Genomic DNA, 8455 nt, shown 5'->3' with positions numbered 1-8455 from the left:
TCAAGTTATGGATAATTACAAAAAGTCTTGTTTTCATGACTTTTACAAAGAAAGTAAGCATTTAATATGCATTTCTACAAAAGGAAAAATGTAGATGTCTTGAAATTTAAATATCATGAACGTATGCAAAACCGGAATCAAATCCGAGCACAAAAAATGAGGTTATGCAAGTAAAAGTGAAAAACGAGAAGAGGACGAAATAAGGAAAAGACGAAAAATAAATAGTGTCAAAAAACAAAAAAATGTGGAAATGACTCGGTCCTCAAAGGAAGTTGTCAATCCAAAAGAAAGAGTCTCAGGAACCGTTTCCTAGCACTCGAGACGACACTAAGAAGTGGGAAATCGAACTTGAAAAGGAAAAGACAATGAAAAAAATTTATCCGCAAAATTTGAAGAAAGGGAAAGAAATGAAAATGACCAGGTCATTACAGCACCAATCCTAAGTCAACAAGTGGTTGAATCTCCACCCTCCACATGTCATCATCCAAGGCATCAAAGTGTTTCCACACAAATGTCAACAAGTGGACCAATGAGAGTGTGACACTTGTCACACTTTTTCAAAAATTTTAAAAAGGTCCTTTTTGAAAATGTCTTCCAAATTAAATTGCAAAATGGTCCCTAAGACGAAAAATAATTACTTTATAGTAATTACACAAACGACCCCAAAAGAAAGAGAAATTACAAAGAAGTGTGCATCCACACCCCTAAGGAAGAAAGACCACAACTAGCATGCTTTTCTACAAAAGTAAAAATACACATAGCATGGAATTTAAATATCATGGATGCATGCAAAACCGGAATCAAATCCGAACACGAAAAATGAGGTTATTCCAACAAAGTGACAACTGAGAAAAAGACAAAAAGTGTAAACGTGAAAATGACTCGGTCCTTAAAGGAAGTCATCAAACCAAAGGAAAAAGTATTGAAAACCATTCCCAAGCACTCAAGATGACACTAAGTGACGAGAAGCCGAACCTAGAAAAAAGATCAACGAAAAAAAAATATATATCTGTAAAAATCAGAGGAAAGGAAAGGAAGGAAAATGACCGGGTCATTACACCTACATTGATAAATTTTTGACCAGGTTTGGTATGTAAAACTCAAAGAATGAGTTCTTGCTTGATTGACATGGATTGCTCTCTCCAGTAGGTAGTTTTACAAGACTGACAGAAGAGATTGAGCAAATAAGACTGGAACTATATGCTTTGGCATATAGAAGTCTCATATATGCCATGGTCTATACCAAATAGGACATTCGCTACATAGTAGGAATAGTCAGTAGATATTAGTCCAAACTCGGACTTGATAACTGGTCTGTTGTGAAAAATATCATAAAGTACCTTAGGAGAACCAATGATCTCATACTCATTTATGGATGTGATGATGTGGTTCTAGTCAGGTATGATAGTTCTGCTTTCCAATCAGAAATAGATACTATGAGGTTCATGACTTAGTGTATGTTCACTCAATGGAGGGGAAATTAGTTAGTAGATTGTTAAGCAGATTTCAACTGCTGACTCAAACCTGAAGGTGGAGTACATTGCAGCCTTAAAGGCAGGAAAGGAAGCCTTTTGGTTTGATCTCACTGATTTAGAGGTTGTGAAGCATACCAGCCTGCCTATCAAGCTGTATTGCGACAATAGTGCAGAAGTAGTCCAAACCAATGACCCAAGGTTCCATAGAGGAACAAGGTACACTGAGAGGAAAGTATCATGTCTTACATGATATTGTCCGGCAAGAAAATATGCTCATGGCTAGAAAATTGCATTGGAACACAACTTTGTTGATCCATTAACAAAGTTGTTGTCAATCAATAGTTTTGATCATCACCTAGATAACATTGGAGTTAGATGCAATTTGAATCGGCTATGAGAGCAAGTAGCAGCTGTTGGGATTTATATGCCCTGGCATAGCAAATACCTATTTGGATTATAGTGACATATGTTCCTAACGTTTCTGAAATATTTATGCTTGATACAATTGGTGAATTCAATGTATTATGTTTCGATTCAATATAGAATTGATAGTGTCTACTTGATTACAAGAGATATTTATATATATATGTGATGGCGATCAATACATGAATATAAATAGTAATCATAAATTGTTCATAATTGGTAATTATGAATGGACTCATAATTAATTAAGACTTGAACTGGATCCGCGTTAGGTTGAAATATATTGCGAGAGCCGTCGTATGCAATTGCTCCCTATCACCGTCATGGCATTTGACTCTTAAGCATGAGAAAAATATAAACTCTTTTATTAATTAATAATTACTTTGATTTGTTCGGCGGATACTTCGGGATCCTTAGACCGACATTTTGGGTAGTTATGTAATTAATAATTAGAGGGTTATATTTTTAATATTTGCATCATTGCTGCTTGTATTTATTTTGTATTGATTATGGTTGATCACAAAGTAAATTCGAAGGCCTTCGTGTGTTTTTAGACAAAATGATTTATTATATATTTATTTATTTAAATTATTATTTTTTGTCAGACAAATGTTTTATTGTGATCGAGCCAGAAATAATCAATGGTACCAAAATAAATATATTAATTAAGTAGTCAGATTGATGGCTTTATTTATCCGATAACTAATTATGCATAGAGGGGTTAAAGTGTAACATTGACTTAGAGGCTATTTATTATTTAATTGGAGTTCAATTAATTTCTTTTAGTGGAGTAGAAATTAATTTATGAATTAATTGAATTGGGTCCATGGACCAGGCTAATTATTAATTCATTGTAGTCAATAAAATAATAAGCCCAAAGGATTCTCACTCATAGCCCAACTTAATATTGGAATCATATTAGATTTGAGACATGTGAATTAGAGATTGAGAAGGATTTATTGTTTCCTTTTCTTTATCATTATTGTGACGGCCCAAGTTTTTCCACCCGATACGTCAGTGATAAACCGAAAGTTAATCCGATAACGGATCCGAAATGCGGAAGCAAAAGATAAAACAATAGTCTCTAGAGGTACAACACATCTCTAAGACACTAATATGATCCTCAATGAGGTCACAAAATCAAAAGAAAACAAGTGCGGAAGCGACACTTCAAAAATGGACAAAAAGGGACCTAGGGGTAAAATGGTCATTTCCAACACAAAATTCAGTGTTATCGAGCACACTGTTGGAAAGACAACAAAAAATTAATGAATTTAGACTCAAGAATCACTTGATTCGGAGTTCGGATGAAGAAGATATGGTTAACGGAAGAAACAGGGGCAAAATAGTCAAAATAGTCAACATTAGGTCATCTAACCATTTAGGAAGCCTTTCTAACCGATTAGAAGGCTAAAAATCATGTCCAACCCACTGCCCACACACATCTAAACATTTAGATAGCCCCATCTAACCGGTAAGATGCAAAAAAACAGAATGGTCGACAAAAGAACTGGCAGTAGGGGTTTTTCAGCAAAAAATGAGATTTTGAGGGCCAAGATGACATTTTCTGGAAAAACACAAAAAAACCCCCCTCAAAATTGAGTTTTCTACATGAATCACAAGAAAAAATGAAAAAAACGCATTGTGAAATACCCAAAATGCCCCTCGAACAGAATAGGGTCAAGACTAAAAAATATGCAACTTTAGATTTTTGTTTCACCAAGGAAGGTATTGTTTCCCAAAGTGAGTATGCAAGTGCATGCAATATGATAAAATAGATGTACCAACATGGCCTAAATCCTCTTTACATTCCATTAACAAGTTTTAGCATACAAAGCTTCCATTTATCACAAATAAGCTACAATGGTAATACTTGAGTTTTAAAGAGAACATACTTGTAATCTTTCATGTTAATGGCTCTTGGCCTCATGTTATACATACAAAATAAGCATCAAAAAGAGTACTTAGATACACATTACATGAAGGAAGCCATCTTAGCTTCTAAAATACCATACATCCATGGTATGAAAAAGTATTACATCCAAAAGATAAAACATGCTAAACAAGTGCATGCTAATATACAAAAATGCTTCAACTAGCTCAAAAGCTTCTAAGGATGATGAACATCCATGAACATGGTCTCTTTGCCTGAAAAAAAACCCAAACCACTAGGGTGAGTAATCAAGTTACTCGTAGGAGAAACATATGCATATACCCTAAAGTTTCAATATCATTGCAAGATCAATATAGACGAATACAAAGGAGCATTCCACTTAACGTCTATATTTAATGTGTTCTAAGGGATCATCTTAAGCTAACTTGAATGATTCTTTAGCAGTACAAATCAACATCAATATACTTAACAACATCAATTCGCCAATAACAAGAATTTCAAGCTACAATTAAGCATTAGTTGTCAACTTGAAATTTAATGCAAAAACAAGTAATGGAAGACTTGGACATCACGCCTCGAATTTCTGCTGAGAACAAAATCGTTATTCCGGGCATTAACCTGCTAGGAAGACCACCCTAGTGCGCACTATCTCAATTGGGGAGAACTCATACCTCTCGCACTAAAGCTGAACTTTAGCCATGTCATATGTAACAATATCCCAAGAGATTCCAAAATATATATCAAGTTTAAAACTTATATATATATATATAATAAGGCATACAAACCACCTTCCATGCACAAGTATTTTGAAACCATACAAACCATGTCTTAGGATTCCAAATCTAGAATGGCATGCCAAATGACACTTTCTCATTATGGTACTATGCACAATAAAATACCATTAACTTAACAACTTAGGTCATGCCACAACAATGAGCCTCATATACTAAATATCAACATTATAGCAATATGCTTCCAAATAATTACAATTAGTAATTTACAAGGACATAAAATTATTGTAACAACAAATATAGCAATTCATATCAATAGAGATTGCATATAACATCAATAATTCTATAAGTTTTCCATATCACTAACACATGTGAAATTTTTAGAATTTACATACTACTAAATTTTATAATCCCCTACGCATGGTTTATACATAATATACATGCTTAATCCAATAAACCCTATGTCAAGAAGTGAGGGTTTCCTATAATATGCAAGACTATCATATTAAAAGCATGTACACAATATACATTAAACTCCAAGGATTATAAAACACGTAGAATATAAGCATACTACCACCCCTACCTCAATAGAGAATTGTATCTCTATAATCCAAGCTACCAAGCACAAAATGGAAAACAAGTTTAGGGTTCTTGAAGAGGAGAATGAGAGGAAACTTTTCTTTCCCAAGGTTTTTAGTCTAAGGTGTATGGAAGTGAGCCAAATTAAAGGGGTAAGTTATGAACTAAGATTTCCTCCAATGGTGGAATTGTTAAGGTTCATGTGAGATAATGAAATGAAGAAGGTAAAGTGTAAAAATGGTGAATGAAAGGGCTAGAGATCCTCCACTCACTATGTGCTCTTGCACTACCTCTCTCACACACACAATGCAAGACTACATCATGGCCTTACACTTGTCACTAATCCAATGCCTCTTCCAAGACTTAATCCTAAGCTTACACTTGTCAACAATTAATGGTTACATGTGCACCAATCCTAAGCCAACAAATGGATGACTCTCCACCTTCCAATTGTCAAGAGACTATGCTACCAAGTCTCTTTACCCAATTGCCAACAAGTGGCACCATGAGAATGTGACACTTGTCACATTTTCCAAAAATTGCAAAATGGTCCTTTTTCAAAATTTCTTCCGAAATAAATTGCAAAAAGGTCCCTCAAACGAAAAGTAATTATTTTGCATAATTACACTAAAACCCCAAAAGTTATGAATAATTACACTAAAGTATGCATTCATGCCCTTTATGAAAAATAAAAGCAACTAGCATGCTTTTCAATAAAAATGAAAATACTAATGTCATGGAAATCAAGTATCATAAATGTATGCAAAACCGGAGTCAAATCCGAACACTCGAAGTGAGGTTAAGCAAGGAAAAACGATAAACGAGTAAAAGACAAAATAAGACAAAAAAAAAATTGAAAAAAAAAAATCACCGAAAATGAAAAAGGAGGAAAAAGACCGGGTCATTACATCCTACCCTTCTTAAATGGATTTCATCCCCGAAATCGAGCCGTACTTGAAAGAGAGAACAAATGGGGATACCGAGAGCGAACCTCCTACTCGAGCTCCCAGGTAGCCTCCTCAACACCGTGATGTCTCCATAAGACCTTAACCAATGGAATGGTCTTGGTCCGCAAAACCTGCTCCCGTGAATCAAGAATCTAGACTGGACCCTCCTCGTAGGTTACGTCCTCATCAACAACAACATCTGTACACCATAAAACATACGATGGATCTGGCTCATACTTCCTCAACATAGATACATGAAAGACGTCATAAACTCTATCCAAGTCTGGCGGGAATGCCAAACGATAAGCAACTTCACCGACGCGCTCCAAAATCTGAAATGGTCCTATGAACCTAGGAAACAACTTGCCCTTCTGTCGAAATCTCAGAAATCCCTTCCGTAGAGAAATCTTGAGAAAGATGTGGTCCCCTACCTTAAAAGACAAGGATCTCCTCCTCTTATTAGCATAACTCTTCTGCCTGCTCTGACTTGTAGCCAACTGCTGCCGAATCAACTTGATCTTCTCTGTAGTCTCAATGACATTGTCGGGACCCAAGGCGATTGTATCACCTACCTCGGTCCAACAAACTGGAGATCTGCAAGGTTTATCATACAATGCCTTAAAAGGTGCCATGCCAATACTGGTCTAGTAATTGTTGTTGTAGGCAAACTCAACCAAGGGTAAGTAGTCTTCCCAACTACCCCCAAAATTTAAAATGCAAGCCTGTAACATATCCTCCAATATCTGAATGGTACGCTCCGACTGACCATCAGTCTAACGATGGAATGCCGTGCTGAAATGAAGCCCCGTGTCAAGAGTCTCCTGAAAACTCTGCCAAAAGTGAAACGTGAACCTGGGATCCCTATCCGAAACAATGGATGCCTCCTGAAGTGAAGCCTGACAATCTGCCCCACATACAGTCCACTAAGTCTCTCTACATCGTCCGTCACTGCGATAAGCAAAAAGTGAGCCGTCTTAGTCAATCTATCAACAATGACCCAAACGGCATCATTCCCTACCTTGGATCTCGGAAGTCCCGTCACGAAATCCATAGTGATATGCTCCCACTTCCACTCTGCCACTGGTAGTGGTTGCAACAAACCTGCCAATCTTTGATGCTCTGCCTTCACTTGCTGACAATTGAGGCATTTAGCCACGAACTGAGAAACATCTAGTTTCATACCTTTCCACCAAAACTGTCTCCGCAAATTATGATACATCTTCATACCACCAGGATGTACTGCAAGTCGAAGATGGTGAAAATCCTGAAGAACATCGTCACGACAAGACAAAGGGACAAACATCCTCCCTCTGTACCTGAGACCACTGTCTGAATGCAAGGTCCAACCCTTTACATTCCCGCCGCCTGAAATCTGATCGTGGATGGACTTCATCTCCCGATCCTCCTGTTGTGCCTCAATAACTCTACTAACAAGAGCCAGTTCAGCCACAAGGCTAAACAAAATAGCCGGTGAAACATCCTCACACAACTGCAAACCAAGATCTGCAAACTCTTCTAGCATCTTCCATATGTGAATGGAAATGCTAGCAAGAGTACCCCGTGACTTCCTACTCAATGCATCAGCCACCACGTTGGCCTTTCCTGGATGAAACTGTAACTCAAAGTCGTAGTCCTCCATGAACTCAACCCATCTGCGCTGTCTCAAATTTAAATCCTTCTGAGAGAAGAGATATTTGAGACTCTTGTGATCGGAGAAAACTTCGAACCTCTCCCCATACAAATAATGTCTCCACCCTTTCAAGGCGAAGATAACTACTGCCAACTCCAAATCATGTGTCGGATAGTTCAACTCGTGAGTCTTCAACTGTCGAGACCCATAAGCTACCACCCATTCAGTCTGCATCAAGACACAACCTAAACCTTCTCGCGAAGCATCACAATAGACCACATAACGTAAGCCACGTTCAGGTATGATCAAAACTAGAGCTGATGTCAACCTGACCTTCAACTCCTGAAAAGCAAAATCACAAGCCTCATTCCATATGAACTTGACTCCCTTGCGAGTAAGTCGAGTCATAGGTGCCGCTAGATGAGAGAAATCCCGAACAAATCTCCTGTAATAGCCGGCTAGGCCAAGAAAGCTTCGAATCTTAAACACTATTTTTGGATGCTCCCAATCCATCACAGACTCAATCTTCAACGGATCCACTGCAACACCGCCCCCTGACATTACATGTCCAAGGAACTTCACCTCTGGTAGCCAAAATTCGCATTTCTCGAACTTGGCATACAATTGGTTATCCCTAAGGATCTACAAAACTGCTCTCAAGTGATACTCATGCTCCTCCCTCGAAGCTGAGTACACGAGAATGTCATCAACGAACACCATAACAAACTTACCAAGATAGTCACTGAATACACGGTTCATCAAATCCATAAAAGCTG

This window comes from Cornus florida, unplaced genomic scaffold (assembly GCF_030987335.1).
Source record: "Cornus florida cultivar Cherokee Brave unplaced genomic scaffold, ASM3098733v1 CherokeeBrave_3.0.0_Hap2_Chr03, whole genome shotgun sequence".
Lineage (NCBI taxonomy): Eukaryota > Viridiplantae > Streptophyta > Magnoliopsida > Cornales > Cornaceae > Cornus > Cornus florida.
This window is presented reverse-complemented; position numbering follows the sequence as displayed.